General features: G+C 34.9%; 1 protein-coding gene across 1 annotated transcript in view; it reads right to left on the bottom strand.

Annotated features, from left to right (window-relative positions):
- Window positions 1-23,134, bottom strand: part of STK3 (serine/threonine kinase 3) — a 267,876-nt gene that overhangs the window by 40,066 nt on the left and 204,676 nt on the right. The gene's annotated exons all lie outside the window — the stretch shown is intronic.

Genomic DNA, 23,134 nt, shown 5'->3' with positions numbered 1-23,134 from the left:
TCCTGATTTCAAAACTGACTACAGAGCTACAATGATCAAGATAGTGTGGTACTGGCAGGAGGACAGGCATATATAGCAATGGAATAAACTGAGAGCCCAAAAATAAATCCTCACATTTATGACCAATTGCTTTTCTCTAAGAATGCCAAGACAATTCAAAACTCCTAAATATCTCAATTCTCTTTAAATTGACCTAAAGGTTTAATAGAGTCCACTCCAAATCTCACAGAAATTTTTGTGCAACTTGATATACTGATTCTAAAATCTACACAAACAGAGAGGGAGGCAAAGCAGAAGATACTCTTAACTCTAAGGAACAAACTGAGGGTTGCTGCAGGGGAGGCGGGTGGGAGAATGGGGTAACTGGGTGATGGGCATTAAGGAGGGCACATGATGTAATGAGCACTGGGTGTTAAATGCAACTGATGAATCACTAAATTCTACCCCTGAAACAAATAATACACTATCTGTTAACTAACTCAAATTTAAATAAAAAAAACAAAATAAAGTAAAATAAAATAAAATTTGCATGGAAGCGCAAAGGGTCAAGGGTAGCCAAGGACTCTGGAAGCAGTTGATCAAGGTGGGGGAACTTGCTCTACCACAAAGCTAGACTTCTATTAAAGCTGTAATATTTAAGACAGTATGGTATTCGGGTTTCATTAAGCAAATAGACTAATAAAATACAACAGAGAGCCTCCAAAAAGAATCTTTCATATATAGACACTTGACTTATAACAGAGATGGAATTTCATAGAGAAAGGGTGGATTTTTTAATCCTTTCAATATATGGTACTGGGACTGGTTATGAAATTGGACCCCTATTTGACTCAAAAACCAAAGTGACTGAAACTTAGGTCCACACAAACATGTGCACCATGTTTACAGCAGCTTTATTCATAATTTCCAAAAACTGGAAACAACCAAGATAACCTTCAATATGTAAATGCATAAATAAACTGTGGTGCATCCATACAATGGAATATTATCCAGCAATAAAAATAAATGAGCTATCAAGCCATGAAAAGACACCAAGGAACCTTAGACGTACATTGCTAAGTAAAAGCACCCAGGCTGTAAAGGCTATGTATTGTACATGATTCCAATTATGGGATATTTTGGAAAATAAAAAACTATAGAGACAGTAAAAAAAAGATCAATAATTGCCAGAGGTTTGAGGGAAGAGATGGCGGGATGGATAGGTGGAGTGCAGGGGAGCTTTTTAGGGCAGTGAAATGATTCTGTATGAAACAGTAATGGTGGGTACATGGCATTATGCATCTGTCAAAATCCACAGAACTATACAACACAAAGAGTAAACATTAACGTAAACTATGGACTTTAGTTAATGATGATGTACCACTATTGGTTTATCAGTTGTAATAAATGTAACCCACTAACATAACTTGTTAATATGAGATATTGGGGGGTTGGTGATGGAAGGGAGCTAGAGGGCATATCTGAAAACTACTTTCTGCTCAGTTTTTCTGTAAGCCTAAAACTTCTCTAAAAAATAAAGTCTATTAATTAAAACAAAACAACATGGAAGGCAAAACTATACAATTTTAGAGGTCAACAAAATATATTTATGTTCTCTTAAATATGATGCAGAAAGTGTACACCTTAACAAAGGATAATGAATTCAATTATATTAAAACTAAGAATTTCTGTCGTTAAAAAACGCTACAGAGAGTGAAAATATATGCCATAAAATAGGAGACTATATTTGTAGCACAATATGACTGAAAAAAAAATCCAGAATGTATGAATAGCACCTACAGTCAATAAGAAAGGACAACCTTAGTGGAAAACTAAAAGACTTGAACAGGTACTTCTAAGAAGGGGAAACTAGAAAGGCCAAACCCACAAGAAACACATAAAACTATATTCAATCCTGTTGGTGATTCAGGGAAACATGAACTAAAACTGTTACAGAAGACCATTTGATAGCTACCACATTGGTAGAAATTCAAAAATCTGGCAAGAGCAAGAGTTAGAGAGTCCTGAGCAATGGGAAACATGTACAAAAATGTTCACAGCAGTGCTGTTTGTGATGGTAAAGAAAAATGAGAAATGACTCAAACATTAAGAATGACTCAACAGAGAATGGACATACAAAACTATGGAATAATCATTTAACGAAATACTATATAACACTGAAAATGTATGAACTGGAGTTTCATGCATCAACATGGATGGTCCTCAAAAACATACTTCTTAACATTCCCCAGGGGCTAGGGTGCCGTCAACAGTTTGACTCCCCACCAATCAAATTCATTTGGACTTCAACTACAAGAAATGTAAGAATAAATTTGTGGTAAGTCACTCAAAAAAAAGTGTGTGGGTGTGGGTGTATATACATATTTAACGCATACATATATATATCCATCCATCCATATATATTTAAGAATCCATACCTGGTTGGCAAAATTACAAAGAAAAGAACAGAAATAATTACCACAAAGGCTAGTGGGTATTTCTATGGGGAGCAGAGGGGGGTACATGGGGGGTTTCTATGGAACTGGAATCGATACTGATATTGCTTGACCTAGGTGGTGGGTATTTGGTCATGTGTGTAATTATTCTTTAAACTGTAAATACAATATTTGGTTCACAAAATTTAAGAATATAAATACAAATGTAAGAATTATTTAAAAGGTAAAGGTAGAAACAAATACAAATAAAAACTTCAGAAACAAAATTTAGTATGTTGTCTTGGGTTATACATTTTTAAATGCTACGTACCTTGACAAAAGGAGCAAAACATAACTTACATAAAGGGAAAGGGAGTGTATATATTTTTCCCTAACCCTTTGTGATAAATTTAAAATATCCCTAGAAAAGTTAAAATAATAGTACAATGAACACACCTATATACCCTGCTTTGGTTCAACAACTGTTAACATTTTACTATATTTGCTTGCTTTTTACACACACAAACACACAAACACACACTTTTTACTTTGAACCACTGGAAAGTATATGCAGAACACCCTGGTATTTCACACCTAAATACTTCAGCACATATCTTCTGAGAATAAGTACATTTTCCTACATTACTGCTTACTAGAAGATGGTTGGTAAGTCATAAAATCACCTAATATCCAGGGACTACATATCGTTTTGAAGAACAGAAAGCTTGGGAAATATATAATAATAAAGCTAATTGAAAGGTTACCCACAATAAATTCACTGAATGTTCTGAGAGAATATTTATTTTATTTTTTTATTTATTTATTTTTAAAGATTTTATTTATTTAATTGACAGAGAGAGAGAGAGAGAGAGAGAGAGGGAACACAAGCGGGGGGAGTGGGAGAGGGAGAAGCAGGCTTCCCGCCGAGCAGGGAGCCCAATGCGGGGCTCGATCCCAGGACCCCGGGATCATGACCTGAGCCAAAGACAGTCGCTTAACCAACTGAGCCACCCAGGTGCCCCGAAAATATTTATTTTAAAAATCACTGTATTTATTACCTACGAATTATGTTTATCTAGGTCAAGATGGGTGGAGCCAAATTTCCCAACAATGTATACAGTTATCAAATTTTTAAAATAAAAAATCACAACACATGGTTTGACACTGGCATGGAATATGTGCAATTAGAAACTCTCCAGGAAAACCCAAGCTATGTGGTCACTGCAAACAGGCTTTAAGGAGATCAGGGTGGTCCTCTTGTAAGGCAAGTTTAACAGAGACTATATAGGGAAGTTATCCTGAGCCAGACCCAGGGAGAAAAACTGTGAAAATCAAGACTCCCACGCTGGATAAGCTAGGTCTTGGGGCATAACTACATATGTATTACAACTGATTTTCAATATACAGAAAATTTCACTACCCTAGTATTGAAGGTCCTGAGAATCTACTTCAAAATATTTTATTTCAGACTTCAAGTTACATCTATGCTGCCTTAAGAAATACTTTGTATTATCTATTATTATTCTGAGAGTTGGTAAATTCCTAAGTCAAAAAGATATTCTTGTCATCCTGCTATTATAATCCCCTATCTAGCAGAGAGGTAGAAAAAAGTCATGGCTCATACTGTATGATTCTATTTATATGAAACGTCAAGATAGGCAAATCCAAACAAACAGAAAGGAGATTATGGTTGCCTAGGGCTGGGGGAGGGGGATGCCAGTGGGAAATGAGGAGTGACTGCTAATGGGTAGAGGCTTTCTTTGGGGGGTGATGAAAATATTCTAAAGTTGACTGTGGTGATAGCTGCGCAACTGTGTATATACTAAAAAAAAAAAAAAGCCCACTGAATTGTACACCTTAAATGAGAATTATATGACATGTGAATTATATCTCAATAAACTTGTTATAAGATTTTTTTAAAAGTTACGGCTGATGATGTTTTCAATTAATTAAAAACAAGATATAATTTAGGAAAATACTATGGGAAAATGAATTTAAAATAAAGTTCTTAACAACTGAGGACTAAGAATTAACTATCACAATATGACAGACATTAAAGTAAGCAAAATTATTGGTGCACATATTCTGAAAGTTTCCCAGTAAATATTTTAAACATATGGTCTTGATCTCTTTTAAGATGCAAAATAATTAGGAAAGGTCAAGTTAAAAACTAATGATGTATTCTTACATGCCTTATAAAATGAATAAACAAAAGCTCAGGGAAATTGATCTAAAAAAATAAAAAGCCTTCCAAAACTCATCCCAAATTCGCCCAATCAAGTCTTTTCCTAATCATCTACCTTTGACTTTTTTTAATCTAAGAAGTTTGTCTAATGATCTAACCTGATAGAGATTCAGCATATGATGAAAGGCAACTTGCAGAAAGTAAAATAATTATAGGAACAAAATACCTTTCCCTCTCTTCACTTGGACAAAATATGTTTAGACAGGATTCAATAGCAATTTCTTAGGCGGTTCTCTAAGGTTTTCCTAAGTACTCTTATGGCTGGCCCATCAATACAAATTGTGTTTTACTTTTAAACCTCTTAAAAATTGCACATGTAATTCATGCTCATAACAATTCTGGATAGAGGGGTGTGTGTATATGTGTGTGTGTGCAAAATGTATTTTTGTTTAAAAAATCTAGATTCATAGCATTAAAATACTTAGGTTGTTTTGTATAAGCTACCTTGTAAACCTTGTGTTCAGTTTGATGATGATTATGCAGATTATTAATAGGTTGGTGAGTTTAATGAAAACATCTTAATGGAATTATTTTATTAAGGAAAATTACTTTGACATACTTTAAATTTTGATTTGATTTGATTACTCCTACCTAGTAATCAAACAGTTTTTCTAGCAACAATGGCATAAAATAAACCAATCCCATAAACTTAAGTTTAGAGTTTATCATAGATTAAGACTTTCAAACTTTCAATTGACCATAAATCAAAGTACATACCGGGGAATAAAACAAATATAAAATGAGGACACAGTCATACTCTGACTAACAAATAGTCTTTTAACAAGACTGTAAATAAACCTAAAGTTTATCAATATTAAATAATTTATCTGCATATTAAAATTAGTATTGCATATTCTATCAAAAATTCTATTTTTATACTTATAGAAGATACTTATAGAATAATAGAACTCAACCATAAAAATTAACCAAATACTTTTCTAACACTTGCTAAGCTTTTATTTGAAAGATACCTATTCCTCATTAACATTTATTCAAGTCACTTCTTATTTAATAAAAATAAGTTCTTTACTTTGAAATTTTATAGGGTTCAATATCAAGGCATTTTATTAAATGGTAACATAGTATAAATTCAAAAGAAAGGTTTAAAAAACAAAAGCACTAGGCTTTAAAATGAATCCTGTCAGTACTGGTGTTCAGGTTACACACAAATATAAAAAAAAAAAAATCAGAGCAGAAACTGGCATAATGAAAGAATATAATTTTGACACTTATTCTAATACATAATGAATTTCCATAATGAAGAAAGGATTACCAGGGACACTAGATTCCATTTTCTTATGCTGCTATTAAGTATTATTTAACAGTCAAATTCAATTTAATGCCTAATCCAGAGCCACCCCACAAATATGCAAGTCCTACTTTTGTCTATGTCAAAAGTCGCTTATGTATGCTATTGTCCTCCCTGCAATTTCTTAATCAGTTTTGCAAATAATTACAAAATTTTTACTAGGCCAAATGGCCCCACGTTCCCTACCCCTACCCACAGATTTTCCTTCTTCCGTTAGCCCCTGTAACATCAGAGGACTTTTTCCTTTAAACTGTAAGTAAATCCTAACTAGTTATAAGATTTATTCAGAGGTGCTCTCAAAAATATTAGGAACTAGTATCCTTTTGAACTATTAATGGTTTATATAAGATATTTAAGACCAGTTTTTTTACAGCCAGAATTCACATTTGAACAAATAAGCGAAACACCAGACTAAAGGTAAATCTAAAGATTTCCACTAGTCCCCTCCTGCTATCTTCTTTTTTTTTTTTTTTAAACAAACAATGTATTATTTGTTTCAGAGGTACAGGTCTGTGATTCAACAATCTTACACAATTCACAGTGCTCACCATAGCACATACCCTCCCCAATGTCTATCACCCAGGCACAGCAGGAGGGGAAGAATGAAGGGGGGTAAATTGGAGGGGGAGATGAACCATGAGAGACTATGGACTCTGAAAAACAAACTGAAGGTTGTAGAGTGGAGGGGGGTGGGGGGATGGGTTAGCCTGGTGATGGGTATTAAGGAAGGCACGTTCTGCATGGAGCACTGGGTGTTATATGCAAACAATGAATCATGGAACACTACATCAAAAACTAATGATGTATGATGATTAACATAATAATTAAAAAAATCAAAAGCAAAAAAAAAATAAAGATGTTCCATTAGTTTCACAAGTAACTAATTCTTTGTTAAATTTAATAAAGTCACTGGCAGTGGTTTGCTTCAATTTTGCAAGCATCTGATTTGACTAGGGGTTAGGATCTCAAGTCTAACAGCTATATACAGATAAAGTAGGAAGCCCTTTATTCGGAGTAAAGGGGGAAGAGTAGATCACAGTATAGGGATGTTTTGCAAGTGGTTCCCTTAACTGAGTTAGTTTTTAAAGGGAAATAAAAAGGCACAGAAAGGGTACTTACAATACTTTTGCTGAATAAACAAAAGATTAAAAACTAAAAAAGAGGTTTAATTGTTGGTATGTTACTCTAAAAATAGTAACTAAAAGTAGAACCTTACATATTAATATATATTTAAACCAAGTAATTCCAAGTCAGTCTCAAAAAATAGAAATAATAACATGTTCTAACCTCAATGTTAACCTTATTAATATTTTCCCATGGTCTGGAAATACTAATTAAAAAACTGGTTCCTATTAAATAAATGAATATAGTGAGACAAGTGCTTATTCCTATGTGTTGAATTCGAATCACTTCAGATGCAGTATCTAGTAATTTAGTATTTATGTATCTAGCAAATTTTAAAATATAACAATGTAAGATACTAAATTTTAAAAATATGAAGTAGCTACCTGTGATATACCTGTATATAATGCCTGTGATTATTTTTATTCATTAGAGATACAAAAAAAATTAAATGGAATTTCTTCCTATTCTAAGAATCAGAAAGAGAATATATAGCCATGCTTAAGTATTTTAGAACATTTTCTCTTAAAGAAAAGCTAATTGATGCTACCCTAATTATAAGAAGCCAAATCTTCTGTGAAATACATTAATAAGAAAGTGAGTAAAAGTATGAACTGGTATGTTTCTTGAATGCCTTCTCTTAGACTGTTATCATTTCTTTTTAGAACTTATCATGAATTTAAATAATAGCTTCCTAACAATGACCCAGGGAAATATATGGGCACACAAATATAATCCACTTTCCCCTGGAAATATATTATGTATCTGAACATAGAAACAAAGCCTGAATAGAAAAGTTCCAGTGTTTTAGAAGTACTTCCCCTGCTGTTAGAAGCTGGTTTTATTTCTTCATATTAAGATAAAACAAGTTTTTCCTAAATTATAAAATAAAGTGACATTAGAGGTATATTCATTTAACTTAGAGTATACACATTAAATTACTACCAACAGCAAAACTGACATACATGATACAGTTCTTTAATATTTTAGTTATGAAACAGACACTGGGATGAAAAATTCCGTATGTATCACATTTAAAAATAGCCTTCAGCTTTTCAAATGGATGTGATTTTTTTTAATCTTTCAAATATAATAACCACAAATGGAGATGATGATGTTTGGCCTGAATTTTTCTAAGCTCCTTTGCACAAATTCTGTTTATTTTCAGTTAAACTTTCAGACTCAATGTTTATAGGGTAAACAGACAAATTATAAAGTATGATCTTGGAGACATAAAATGAATGTAATTTTTTAAGTCTAATTAAAGGATTCTAGATGGCAGAAACCAGAACTAAACAGATACACAAATATGTGTCACATGTGCGCAGTACCGACTTAATATTAGCATGAAGCTAAAAAAAATTTTTTTTTTTAAAGTAGGCTCCAACACCCAGCGTGGAGCCCAACACGTGGCTTGAACTCATAACCCTGAGACCAAGACCTGAGCTGAGATCAAGAGTCGGAGGCCCGGGCACCTGGGTGGCTCAGTTGTTTAAGCGACTGCCTTCGGCTCAGGTCATGATCCTGGAGTCCCGGGATTGAGTCCCACATCGGGCTCCCTGCTCAGCGGGGAGTCTGCTTCTCCCTCTGACCCTCTTCCCTCTCGTGCTCTCTCTCATTCTCTCTCTCTCAAATAAATAAATAAAATCTTAAAAAAAAAAAAAAAAAGTCGGAGGCCCAACTGACTGAGCCACCCAGGCGCCCCGAAGCTAAAAATTCCCTAGCAAAAAGTAGGTAAAAATAGACATTACCTATTATCTTATTTAAATTTCTCTGGAAGAAACTTAAAAGCCAAATATTTATAATCTATATTTATATCAATATTTGTAATCTGTAAGAATTATCAGTCTGGTCCATGTGATTGCATATTATCCAAGGCCACCATAATTTCTATAATCTTAGCATGAATTTTTGAATGTCAGTCAAACATGACTGTTCAGTTAGAAGTAATTTCAATTAAAATTTCACATTTTTACCTTTTTAAATTTTTGAGCCTATTGATTCCACTACAATCATTTTTCAGATCAGTGGGTCTGGCCAAGTGATCTCTGGGTGAAATTAAGTGCTTATATGTCTACTCCCATCAGTGACCCGTGGACTTCTCCAGGGCTGCAATTTGTTTACATTATGAGTATATCGCATTTGGCACGTGGTAAAGACCAAAAAATGTTCACTGCATAAGTGACAAATGAAGGAACAGACCAAAATATTTCTGTAGAGATAGAAACATGAAATGCTCTAAAATGTATTTATCCAATCAGTAATATTTATTCTTATAAAAGAATGCTGAAATTAACAAGTCAGGAAACGACAGATGTTGGTGGGAATGCAGAGAAAGGGGAACCCTACACTGTTGGTGGGAATGCAAGCTGGTGCAGGCACTCTGGAAAACAGTAAGGAGGTTCCTCAAAAAGTTGAAAATAGAGCTACCCTATGATCCAGCAATTGCACTACTGGGTATTTACCCCAAAGATACAAATGTAGGGATCCAAAGGGATACATGCACCCCGATGTTTATAGCAGCAATGTCCACGATAGCCAAACTGTAGAAAGAGTCAAGATGTCCATCAACAGATGAATGGATAAAGAAGATGTGGTGCATATATATATACAATGGAATATTATGCAGCCATCAAAGGAATGAAATCTTACCATTTGCTACAACATGGATGGAACTGGAGGGTATTGTGCTGAGTGAAATAAGTCAATCAGAGAAAGACATGTATCATATGATCTCACTGATATGAGGAATTCTTAATCTCAGGAAACAAACTGAGGGTTGCTAGAGTGGTGGGGGGTGGGAGGGATGGGGTGCCTGGGTGATAGACATTGGGGAGGGTATGTGCTATGGTGAGCACTGTGAATTGTGTAAGACTGTTGAATCACAGACCTGTATCTCTGAAACAATACATTATATGTTAAAAAAAAAAGAAGAAGAAGAAGAAGACAGCAGGAGGGGAAGAATGAAGGAGGGGAAATCAGAGGGGGAGACGAACCATGAGAGACTATGGACTCTAAGAAACAAACTGAGGGTTCTAGAGGGGAAGAGGGTGGGGGGATGAGTTAGCCCAGTGATGGGTATTAAAGAGGGCACATTCTGCATAGAGCACTGGGTGTTCACGCAAACAATGAATCATGGAACACTACATCAAAAACTAATGATGTAATGTATGGTGATGAACATAACATAAAAAAAAAAAGAATGCTGAGTGAAAGTCTTTGGCTATCTGTGACGTCTAATGCTCATAGCAAGGAGGAAGATGAGGGATAAGTCCTCCCTAGCTTGAAAAGAGTCACTGACCAAATGTAGTTTTGGTATTTTTGTCTTTTTGTATAAGTTCTCTATATATTTTGGATATTAAGCCCTTATCAGATATGTCGCTTGCAAATATCTTCTTTCTTTCAATAGGCTGCCTTGTTGTTTGGGTGATGGTTTCCTTTGCTGTGAAAACACTTCTTACTTTGGTATAGTCCCAATAGTTTAATTTTGCTTTTGTTTCCCTTGTCAGAGGAAACATATCCAGAAAAATGTTAGTATAACCAATGTCAAAGAAATTGCTGCCTATAATTTCTTCTAGTTTTATAGCTTCAGGCCTCATATTTAGGTCTTTAACCATTTTGAGTTTATTTTTTCATATGGTGTAAGAAAGTGGTCCAGTTTCATCATTGTGCATGTGGGTGTCCAGCTTTTCCAGCACCATTTATTGAAGAGACGGTCTTTTTCCCATTGTATATTCTTGCCTTCTTTGTCATAATTGACCATATAAACATGGGTTTATTTCTGGGCTTTCTATTCTGTTCCATTGATCTATGTGTCTATGTACTGTGTCAGTATCATACTGTTTTGATTACTACAGCTTTGTAGTGTATCTTGAAATATGGAATTGTGATACCGCCAGCTTCTTTTGTTCTCAAGATTGCTTTGGCTATTCAGGGTCTTGTGTGGTTCTATACAAATTTGATAAGGGACTCCTGGGTGGCTCAGTCAGTTCAGCGTCTGCCTTAGGCTCAGGTCATGATCCCAGGGTTCTGGGATTGAGTCCCACATCAGGCTTCCTGCTCAGCAGGGAGCCTGCTTCTCCCTCTGCCTGCCACTCCCCCTGTTTGTGCCCTCCCCCCGCCCCCAACAAATAAATAAATAAAAACTTTGGGAAAAAAAAACAAATGTGATAAGTTACTTTCCTGATAACAATTCTGTACTGGCTATCCCTGCTCACAGGATTAAGGTTAAAATACATGCTAGAAGCAGCCTCAGCTTGCTGTTAAGTCTTTATAACCTAGGTCATTCCCGCATCATATCCAGTATTACTCTGTTCAGTCGGCATTATCTGCATTAGGACTGTTCTCTGGCCCAGCTGTAGTGTACAGAAATCCTTTTGTTTTGCTGGCAAAGCCAACTCATTCTGGACCCTGCACCTCTGCCCTCCCCATGTCCGGAACACCTATTTTATTCTAATGGTCTTCAGTTGTGCTTCTACCCAGTTTGGTTTGGTGCTATGATTAAACTATCCTCTCCTTTTCTTGATTAGTGACTTTATCTTGGCACGTAAGCTAACCTCTTCACAAAGGCTCAGTATCACCATAATTGTTAAGTAGTACTGAGCAAACTCTAAAGTCATATTACCTGGGTTCAAATTTTGGCTCTGCTATGTGACTTTGGCTACTGAACTAATTAATTTGTCCTTTAGTTTCCTCAGTTGTAAAAAAAAAAAAAAAAGGTGTGTGTGTGGGGGGATAACAATAATACCTTCTGCAAAGGATCAATGTCAAGAAAGTACTTTGAACTATACTCAGCACATAGTAAACTCGCAATATATATTGGCCATTATTTTTAGTAATACCTCGTTTATTAGCTAGAAGCAAAAGGACAGAAAAATTCTGAGCAGTAAAATTATACATGCAAACCAACTGCACATACCACTTTGAACTTAAAGAACTGGTATTTAGGAAACAATGTCAGATGCTGAAGTTTTAAAGTTAATGCAGCTTCCTATCATGAATTACAGCAAAATAGGGCACAGTATCCTAATGAACGAAAGCTTGATAGTTCTAATATGGAGTCAAGAGAAAAAAAGTATAAATGATTCTAAACAAGGAAGACATTCTCACCGATGAGAGCAACTTATAAAATAGAAAAGGAAGCTCACAGGTTGACTAAGTTCTGGAAAATGCTTTAAAAAATGACAACAAAAGACAGGGACATCCACTCTCACCACTGTTACTTAACGTAGTACTGAAAGGCTAAACACAGCAATCAGACAACAAAAAGAAGTAAAACGCATCTAAATCAGCAAGGAAGAAGTAAACCTTTCACTATTTGCAGATGACATGATATTATATATAAAAAACACGAAAGATTCCACCAAAAAATTTCTAGAACTGATAAAAAAATTCAGTAAAGTCAGAGGATACAAAATCAATCTAAAAAAATCTGTTGCATTTCACTACACCAACAATGAAGTAGCAGAAAGAGAAATTAAGCAATCGATCCCATTTACAATTGTACCAAAAACAATAAGACACCTAGGAATAAACCTAACCAAAAAGGTAAAAGATCTGTGCCCTGAAAACTATAAAACTCTGATAAATCTAACCAAAAAGGTAAAAGATCTGTGCCCTGAAAACTATAAAACTCTGATGAAAGAAACTCAAGATGACACAAAAAAACAGAAAGACACTCCCATGCTCATGGACTGGATGAACAAATACTGTTAAAATGTCTATACTACCGAAGCAATCTACACATTTAATGCAATCCCTATCAAAATACCAACAGCGTTTTTCACAGAGCTAGAACAAACAATCCTAAAATTTCTATGGAACCACAAGAGACCCTCAATAGCCAAGGCATTTTGAAAAAGAAAAGCAAAGCTTGAGGCATCACAATTCTGGAATTGAAGTTATATTACACAGTTATATTATGAAACAGTACGGTACTAGCACAAAAACAGACACATAGATCAACAGAACAGAACAGAAAATCCAGAATAAACCCACAACTATATGGTCAAATAATCTTCAACAATGCAGGATAGAATATCCAATGGGAAAATATAGTCTCTTCAACAAATGGTGTTGGGAAAACTGGACAGCCACTTGCAAAAGAATGAAACTGGACCACTTTCTTATATCATACACAAAAATAAATTCAAAATGGATGAAAGACCTAAACATGAGACCTGAAATCATAAAAATCCTAGAAGAGAACATAGGCAGTAACTTCTCTGACATTGGCCATAGCAATTTCTTTCCAGGTATGTCTCCTTTGGCAAGGGAAACAAAAGCAAAAATAAACTATTAAAAAATGGGCAGAAGACATGAACAGACATTTTTCCAAAGAAGACATCCAGATGGCCAACAGACACATGAAAAGATGTTCAACATCACTCATCATCGGGAAATGCAAATCAAAACTACAATGAGATATCACCTCACAGCTGTCAGAATGGCTAAAATCAACAACACAAGAAACAAGAGGTGTTAGCGGGATATGGAGAAAGGGGAACGCTCTTGCACTTTTGATGGGAATGCAAACTGGCATAGACACTCTGGAAAACAGTATGGAGGTTCCTCAAAAAGTTAAAAATAGAACTACCCTCTAATCCAGCAACTGTACTACTAAATATTTATCCAAAGGATACAAAAATACTAATTCAAAGGGATTACATGCACCCTAATGTTTACAGCGGCATTATCTATAACAGCCAAATTATGGAAACAGCCCCAGTGTCCATCAACTGATACATGGATAAAGCAGATGTGGTATATATACACAATGGAATATTACTCATCCATCAAAAAGAATGAAATCTTGCCATTTGCAACAATATGGATGGAGCTAGAGAGTGTAATGCTAAGTGAAATAAGTGAGTCTGAGAAAGACAAATACGGTATGATTTCATTCACATGCGGAATTTAAATAAAACAAACAGACAAAGGGGGAAAAGAGAGAAGCAAACCAAGAAACAGACTCTAAACTATGGAGAACAAACTGATGGTTACCAGAGGAGAGCTGGGTCGGGGGATGGGTAAAACAGGTGATGGGGATTACAGAGTGCACTTGTTGTGATGAGCACTGGGTGTTGCATGGAAACACTGAGTCACGATACTGTACACCTGAAACTAGTATTACATTGTATATTAACTAGAATTTATATAAAAACTTAAAAAATGACAACAAAAATGGTGAATTTCTACCATACCTAAAGAGCTACTGTTAAATGCTGACTCCTAGACTGTTAAAAGGGTTGAATGAACAATGACTCAATTTCCTTAACTCAGTTATTTAAAGAATATTTTTCTGTAAGACTCTACCTATAATACTATAATAAAAGAAAACAGAAAAAATGGAATTTGCTTGCAGATATTAGCTGTAATTAACTGATTTCTGAAACTCAAGGGGGGCACTTATCTGTATCTTGTTTCTATTGTAGCTTATGCAGATATGCATAAGGGAAAGCTTTCATTGTTCAGTCAGGGCAAGAATGATTAAATGTTTAAAATCAAAAGTAAGGCAATTTCAGGAATTTTGTACCATCACTGAAATTATTACTGTACCATCACTACTGTTCTAATAAGACAGTAAATTTCTTTTCATCAAAGAATATAATCACTAAAATGATTAGCTGTTTTAGATCTCTCGTCCATTAGCAACAATAATTCACAATTGACTACTCATTTCATTTGACTAGTTACTAAAAAAGCATGGCTGATTATTAGCTTTTTATCTATTTATACACTTATAACTTTGACTATTATGTAGCTTCACACGTTCTCACATTAATACAGAAAGTTAAAAACTAAACTGAAGGCCTGTAGAATTACAACTTGATACTCTAATCCAGGCTACTGAGCTTTTTGTAAAACACCTTAATAATTAACAACAACTTTAATTATACTGCATACTGTGTATCAACTTAAACATGCACTATTACTTAATTTATAAGGAAAAAATAGGTCCTTTATTAAGAACCACCAAAAATGTCTCTTCAAAATGAATTAATGAAATTAAGATATCTGTTTTCCAAAATTCTTTTATCTGCTACTATATATTAGTTTGATACCCTCTTTCATTTATCTCCTTAAGATCTGTCTACATTTACGGCAAGAAGATTTTTCTGCTACTGACAGATAAAATTATGAACCAAAACTAGTTTGGTTTTAAATCAAAGACAACTAGGTTTTGAATTAACAAAACAAAACAAAACCTATTATTTACTGGAAAGTCTTCCAACATAATGAATCCAACCTAATGAAACTTTTCTATTTTAATGAGTAAGAAGTACTATAGAGAAAAGTTGTCAACCTAACATCAGGATGGGAGAGAATGGTGTCATTCTTAGTTTAACTAGGCCAACAAATCTAATAAGCCCCAAAACAACAGTATACTTTTAACTGAGAAAGATTATGTCAGGAAGTATGATGAAAGCTACTTACGTAAAGGGTTCTGACACTAAGCTACCATGTATATTCTGAAAATCTGATTTAAGTATGAAAGTACAAAAATAATTTCAGATTTAAAGAAATTTCATTTAAGTCAGTTTAAGTAAAAAACAACTCTTTTATTACCAACACAACCTGATATATGCATTACTAGTAACCTCAGTTAGTCTTAACAACTTATTTGAAATCTAATGGTTTATTTAAGAAGTAAACACTATGGGACATCAGTCTTAAATTAAAAGGTGATAAATTATACTGTTCACTCTTTGATCCTAAATGCCACGATTGGTTCTTAACATCTCTTTTGATGTAATGATCCCAACAGTCCCCACTGCTTATTGACCAAACATTCAAAATGAGGTTATGAACAGAAAGCCCATATAGTCAAAATAACTTCCTCAGCCATCAAGATTAGCTGTAACATATGTTTGGAGTATAATATCTTTGTTTTAAAATGTAAAGTAGCCAATTTTTCAACACAGTCTTCTAAATAAATGACATTTTAAAAAGAACAAATTACTCTGAGGAAAGTTTATGCTTGTTAGAACTCTTCTTGGTAAGCCATTTCTCTTTTTGCCATGTGCTTTAAACATCTTAATAAATTCCAACACGATGACAAGAAACCACACAGTGCACCTGCGCTTTCCATCTTAATTAATCCAATAAGTACAGGCCTGCTCACTTTAATTTGTAAAGGAAATGATGAGATAGTCAGTTTTAACTTAAGGTATTAATTATCTAAATAAGCAGAATTAGCTTAATGTTCCAGTAGACCTTGCCCAGATACAACCACTAAATAACATTTTCTGAAATTATGGAAGTTTGAAGCAGCATATTTGGGAAGAAGGAAGCAAAATGCTCATTCTACCTGAGGTGGCCAAATGGATTAAATTATACTGAGGAACCAATGCAGCAGTTCAGAGACACTAAAGTTTTTGCTGACTTTAGCTACTATAGGATCAATTAAATTCAGCCTAATTGCCCAGTGACTAATTAACTATTACCATTTCATTCCTACCTGTATATAAACACCTATCTTTCACGAAGGCCACTCTCCTTTCAAAAACGAAGGTTATAACTGTCTGAAATGCCTCAGGATACTGATGGTCAAAATCTTATAAAAATTCTACAGGGACCTCGACAATCACACGATAGAACTGTGCACACGCCACACCATCTGTTGGACACGATTGCCAGCACAGATTTCGTGAGCTGGCAAAGGACTGAAATAGTCAAGAATTCTGCAAGTATTTCAAAGTGCAGGCTTCTCATTAATTTTAATTTCCTGTTGGCTCTACAAGGAAGGAGTGCGTAGTGAAAGCACAATGTGCCACATACACTCAAGTTCATGCCACATGTACACCTGTAATCATAAATCCTTATCCAGGGCTCTCCACTAAAACACTGGAGAGTCTGTGTTTATTTCTTCTTTACCCCAGAAGAAATAAATCTGAAATATCTACAGTTATCTTTTCATACTTTGTTAATACTCTTGGAAACATCTGGAAATACTTGACAATAATCACTTAATTAACGCAAAGCTAATCGATGACAATATGCTTAAATACTTCATTCAACGGAAGCGGTTTCCTCAGTCCACACAGCTAGGGACTCAAGAGGACAAGAAGTTCTTTGACCAAGGAGTCCACGACAAGGGAAACTTCTGGCTAACATCTCTTTGAAAAGACAGAGCAGATGACACCAGGCTACTACTCTGGTAAAAAGTGGTGATGCCGCGGGCTTCAGTCTTCACCTCAGGCTGTTGGCAGGGCCTGCGTCACTAAGTCACTGACGGCCTTCCAAAGGCCTGACGTCGCTACAAGTGTCTGTCTGCATGGGCTGGTGTAGTCCACCGCTGTCTCCCCCGTGTACCCTGCCTAACTGCTGGCTGCTGGAGGAGGGTGAAAAGATCCTGAGAAAGAAACATTTCTCCAGAACAAGGGACGATTCCTAAAATACACAGGGTGGCTCCAAGAGCACCTTCTCTGGGTTTGCTGCTTCCTGTGTTTTGCAGCAGTGAGGTGTTTGTTTGCAAACACCATTTGTTTCCCTAGAACACAAACTTGCCAATCCAGGAATCAGTGTAAAGTCTGAGGCAAATTTATACTTGGAGGGGAGGACTTTTTTTTTTTCCCCCTCCACTACCATTATTGAGACTTTTCCTCTAGTGCTGCTCTGGATGATTCTTGTGTCCATTAGCTCAAAAGAACAACACAAACTGAATAAATATTTAAGAATCATCATAATCAAGAAAGGTTAACTTACATTTCAGTTTGAGTCAAAGACCAAAAAATGGCTGATTTACCTAATCCCTTTTATACTAGTAATTACTGTCAATCCAATTTTTTTCATTTTTAAAAATTGGAACCAATATAGTAGGTTAACAGATGGCTTTTAAAGTTTTTGTTCTTATTCCAAAATCTTTACGTTACCCAAAATATATCTATTTAAGTATGATACTGTAATTTCTACAAAACATGATCTACACGCTCTCTATTTAACACTAAACAATCTGGATGCTAAGGCTGTTTGGAAATAACTCTAACAAAAACTGAAACATCAGACTAGTGCTATAATAAACAGATTTGCCTTTTACATTTGTTTTAGGAATCTTCATAGGCACACCCTTTATAAACAGAATGTTTTTTACGAGAGTTAAAACTGGTTCAATTAGCCCAAATATATTTTATCCTCTCTTTTTCATATTACCTCCAAATTGGTGAAATCATAAATTAATACTCCCATCATCTCATTACAACCAGGAACACTGACATGAAACAACAGTTCACAGAAAATCCAAAACACAAATGCTTAAAGAAAATATACAAATTATGATGCATATAGGCTTTAAGAAAAATAATGCTTCCTACCTACTCTGCACATCTGTCTAGCAAGTACCTTTCTGAATAAGCTTTGTCCTTTAGGCACATGCCCTGAATACTACAAAAGACAATGAAGTGTTTGCTTTGATTTTTCTTTCTTGAAACCTATTTTCCTCAATGCAAAAAGGATAAGCCTTCTATGTGCTGAAATATGGTCAAAACAACTTCAGTTGTTTTAAGCAACTTCTACTTAATAGACACAGAAACCACATAAAACTCCAGTCTTTTTGGAAGGTAGCCTTGAGACACATCATAAAGAGGGAAGATAAACACATAAACCTGAGCACACTTTATATTTTGATGAGTCACATTTTCTAACATTCTGTATCTAATGTATCATGGGATGAATAAGACCAGATTTCCCTTATCATTACCAGCTGGTGTTTTAAGTGGAAATCTGTCTTTGCTTTAAGTCCATTTCCTTACTTTGTAAGCAAAGGATTTCATCAAACCCCCTTCCACTTTGTCCCGCCTTTGCTTCCTCTTTTCCTACTGCTTTAGCCCCTCTCTCACACTCTTCTTTGTCTTCTACCATGTTCACCAGACTCTTGGCAATTCTTTATTCCTCCCCTCGTAATCGTTCCTTTATTCATCTCCTCTTTATACCCATTTACATTCCCCTCAGTAGCTGTGACAACATTTTTCACTTTCCTCAAAGTGATGAGAGTCGAGCAGTTCCAGCTGACAGGTGCATAAATGCTGCAGAAGAAAGAACTGCTCTAGTAACTCTGTCCCTGCCTGCCCCCCAACTCCCCTTTTAAGGCTATGTGCCCTGTATACATCAGAAAAGAAACAGTTCTGCAGAAACTGATCCAGTCATGACCGCTTAAAGCCTCTTTCCTACTGTGAGGGCATTTTCCTTTCTTTTCTTTCTTCTTCTTCTTTTTTTTTTTTTAACTTTCACCTTCTACTATCCAGTTCCTCACCTTAACCAAAAGCATTATTCTTTAATCTAGTAAGACAGCTATTTGTTTTTTAATCTTTTCTAATGTCTCCTACACTTACTCCTGTCTTTGTTGTTTCTTTTCTACTTCATTACCATATTATTTCAAGCCTGCTTCATGTAACTGATTTCCCTTACCTCTAGTCTTTTCCTATTAATCAATCCTGCATGCTACCATCGAAATTAATATTCTAAAACACTTTCATCATGTCACTCTCCAACTTAAAAACCTTCAGTGGTTTTCTACTGTCTAGGAAATAAAAATTCAGACTTTACAATCTTCCTTGCAAGGCTTCGACCATCTGAGCCAGACCTACCTTTCCACTTTATTTATCATATCCTTCCAAATGAACTTTAAAGTCCAAATTCATTTTCATCCAATACACCTTGTGGTTTCCTACCTCAAAACGTTTTACTACACACATCATTGTTTGTACCTCCTGCCTTCCCTCCTTCTGTTACCCATCTTTCAAGGCTTACAGTGCCCTCCCACAATATCATTTCACAAACTACTCCAGCCTTTACCAAGTCCCCACTTATGTAAAACCACACGATATTTGAATTATTGCTGTGGGTTTGAATTAATTTATATCTTGACTTTATAAATTTATTTACCTATAGTGCCCAGCACAATCCAAAGCAGAGAGTAGAACATTTGTTAAATTAGTTTAATGTTTTCGAACAGATTTTGGAGTTTTCAGATAGAAGGACTCCAAAATCTATGATGACTGACAATGTTACCAAAAGTTTACTTATAGGAACTGGCCACTGGAAACTCAATGCTCTAATTCACAGAACTAGAATGAACCTAAAAGGGACAGTGGAAAGCTACATGTCAAAAGCTCTGTGTGAAAATTTAAAAAGCTGGGTACTGAAATGGTCCTTACCAAGATCTCAAATGACCTCCAACTTCCTAAATTCAATATTCTAATATCTGTTGAATTTTAATTATGACAATTTCCAGTAGAATGTTTGCTTCCACCTTTTGACTACCATGAATAATGTTGCTATGAACATGAATGCACAGATCTCTGTTCAAGTCCCTGCTTTCACTTCTTTTGAGTATGTACTCAGAAGAGAAACTGCTGGATCACATGGTAATTCTATGTTGAATTTTTTTGAGGAATGCCATACTGTTTTCCACAGCAGATGAACCATTTTACATTCCCACCTGCAGTGCATAAGGAAGGGCTCCACTTTCTCCATACTCTCACCAACACTTATTTGCTCTCTTTCTCTGTGTTTATATAATGTCCATCTTGATGAGTGTGAAGTGGTATCTCACTGTGGTTTTTTGATTTGCATTTCCCTAATGATTAGTGATACTGAGTGTCTTTTTATTTGTCACCCACTTGTGTATCTTCTTTGGAAAATATTTGAGTCCTTCACTCATTTTTTAACTTGGTTGTTTGCTTTTTTGCTGTTGAGTTGTAGTAGTTCTTTATATATCCTGAATGTTATCCCTTGTCAGGTATGTGATTTGCAAATGTTTTCTTCCATTCCACGACTTGCCTTTTCACTCTATTGATAGTTTCCCTAGGTGTACAAAATCTTAATATAGCCTAGTTTATCTATTTTGTTGTTGTTGTTGTTCCCTGTGCTTTTGGGGTCATTCCCAAGAAAGTATTGCCAAACCCAATGTCATAAAGATTCTCTTATGTTTTCTTCTAAGAGTTTTATAGTTTTAGTTCTTATGTTTGGATCTTTGATTCATTTTGAGTTAATTTTTGTACATAATGTAAAGTAAGGGCCCAATCTCATTCTTTTGCATGTGGCTAACCAGTTTTCTCAGCATCATTTCTTTGACAAGGCTGTGCTTTCCCCCACTGAATGGTCTTGGTACCCTTATCAAAAACCATCTGACTATAAATGGGACAGTTTATTTCTGGGCTCTCTATTCTATTCCATTGGTCTATATGTCTGTCTTGTTTGGATTACTGTAGCCTTGTAGTAAGTTTTGAAATCAGTTAAGTATGGGACCTCCAACTTAATTTCTCCTTTTCAAGATTGTTTTGACTATTTGAGTCCCTTGAAATTCCATACAAATTTTAGGATGGATTTTTCTATTTCTGAAAAAAAAAAGTCACTGGGATTTTGACAGAGATTACACTAAATCTGTAGATTGCTTTGGGCAATACTGACATCTTAACAATATTAAATCTTGTAATCCATGAACATGAAATATCTTCCCATGTATTGGTGTCTTTTATTTCTTTCAGCAATGCTTTGTAGTTTTCAGTGTTTTAAGTCTTTCACCTCCTCGGTTAAGATTATTCCTAAGTATTCATTCTTTTTGATGCTATTATTAATGGACCCTGTGCAGGTTCTAGGCATAGGTCTGAAGAGGTCTTACAACTTCTGCTGTCACCCTCTTGGTCGGCTGCTACCACCGCATCAAAATGCCAGGCTTGCCTGATAGCATCATATGGCCTAGCCTAGTGTGGGCACCACTGCCAGACACAAGAGTGAGGTAATTTTACAGAGATCATTCAGATCCAGTCAAGCTGCCAAATGAGAGACCCCAGGTGAGACCAGCAGAAGAACCACTCAGCTGAACTTAGTCACAATGCATACCCACAAAATTGTGAACAAATAAAAAGCTGCTATTTTAAGCCACTAAAAGTTTTGGGAATGGTAGCAAAGACTAACTGAAGCAGAATTAAATCATTTTATTTGCTCTTTCTTAACCAAGATAACTTATTCATTACTTTCTAGCTCATTTCAAACTGTTTCCCAGACTATTAAGATTTATTCCAACTGAGACAAGACAGAGTTCTTTGATGCTAAACACTTTACATAATTCATTATGTTCATGAATGATTTAAAGCTTGAATGTCAGCGTTCTAAATAATTTATGATTTTTTAAAAAGTAGATGGCTTAAAATGAAATCTTACCAGAACTACAGAAACACAGATTTTATTTTCTAATATCTAACTTCAAAATTGAAAAAACAAAAATAAGCAGATGTTACAATTAATGTTTTCAGGCAAACTTGTGCCATTGCTAATATTTGCTAGCAAGTCATACTAACTATACTGGGGACAGATTTTGAAACTTTAGTATCATATGATTATTTAAAAGCACAAATAATCACAGTATTTAGGAGAAAAGTACTTAACATTAAAAATATTTATAATCCCAAAGCATTTAGAGGCATACTGATGAAGCAAAACGGCTTATTATTACTTAAAAATTTTAAAGATATATATATCTAAAATTCTATCCACTTATAAATGTATTAATATATATAGCTATAAAGGATTGTAGTTATTTTATGTGGAAAAAATCTTACAGAACAGAAAAGTAACATTATTTAAAACATGCTAAAATAAAAGTTTACTTCAAAAAAACTTCTACTCCATCAAAGAACTCATTTTGAGAATTTACTCCCTCAAGATGTGGAAACAGTTGCTTCAGAAATGTTTACCTATAATATACACATTCTTTAAAAGAAATGAATAATAAGGAGCAGGGCAGAAGAAATAAAGGGAAAACATAACAAAGAAGCAATAATGCAGTTTTATATTGACATTTACATGCTAACCAGATATACAATAGGACTATTATTTCTGACAAACCAAGTGAAATTAACACTTACTCAAGTAGAAACTAATTCAATTAACTTTCAAAGTTGAGGCAAATGTCTCAAAGTCTATGTCATAAATACCTTTGCGTCATTTATTTTGGAAACTGAATTTGCTGTCAGAGTATCTCATATTTGCATTACTTAAAAATGTTTTTTGACATAGTCGTTATTTTAAAGAGTCCTAAACATT

This window comes from Eumetopias jubatus, unplaced genomic scaffold (genome assembly GCF_037043125.1).
Source record: "Eumetopias jubatus isolate StellerSeaLion01/CBP00866 unplaced genomic scaffold, mEumJub1_p1.0 scaffold_4, whole genome shotgun sequence".
NCBI classification, from domain to species: Eukaryota; Metazoa; Chordata; class Mammalia; order Carnivora; family Otariidae; genus Eumetopias; species Eumetopias jubatus.
Note: the sequence above shows the minus strand (reverse complement) of the source record. Positions and strands in the feature narration are given on the sequence as shown.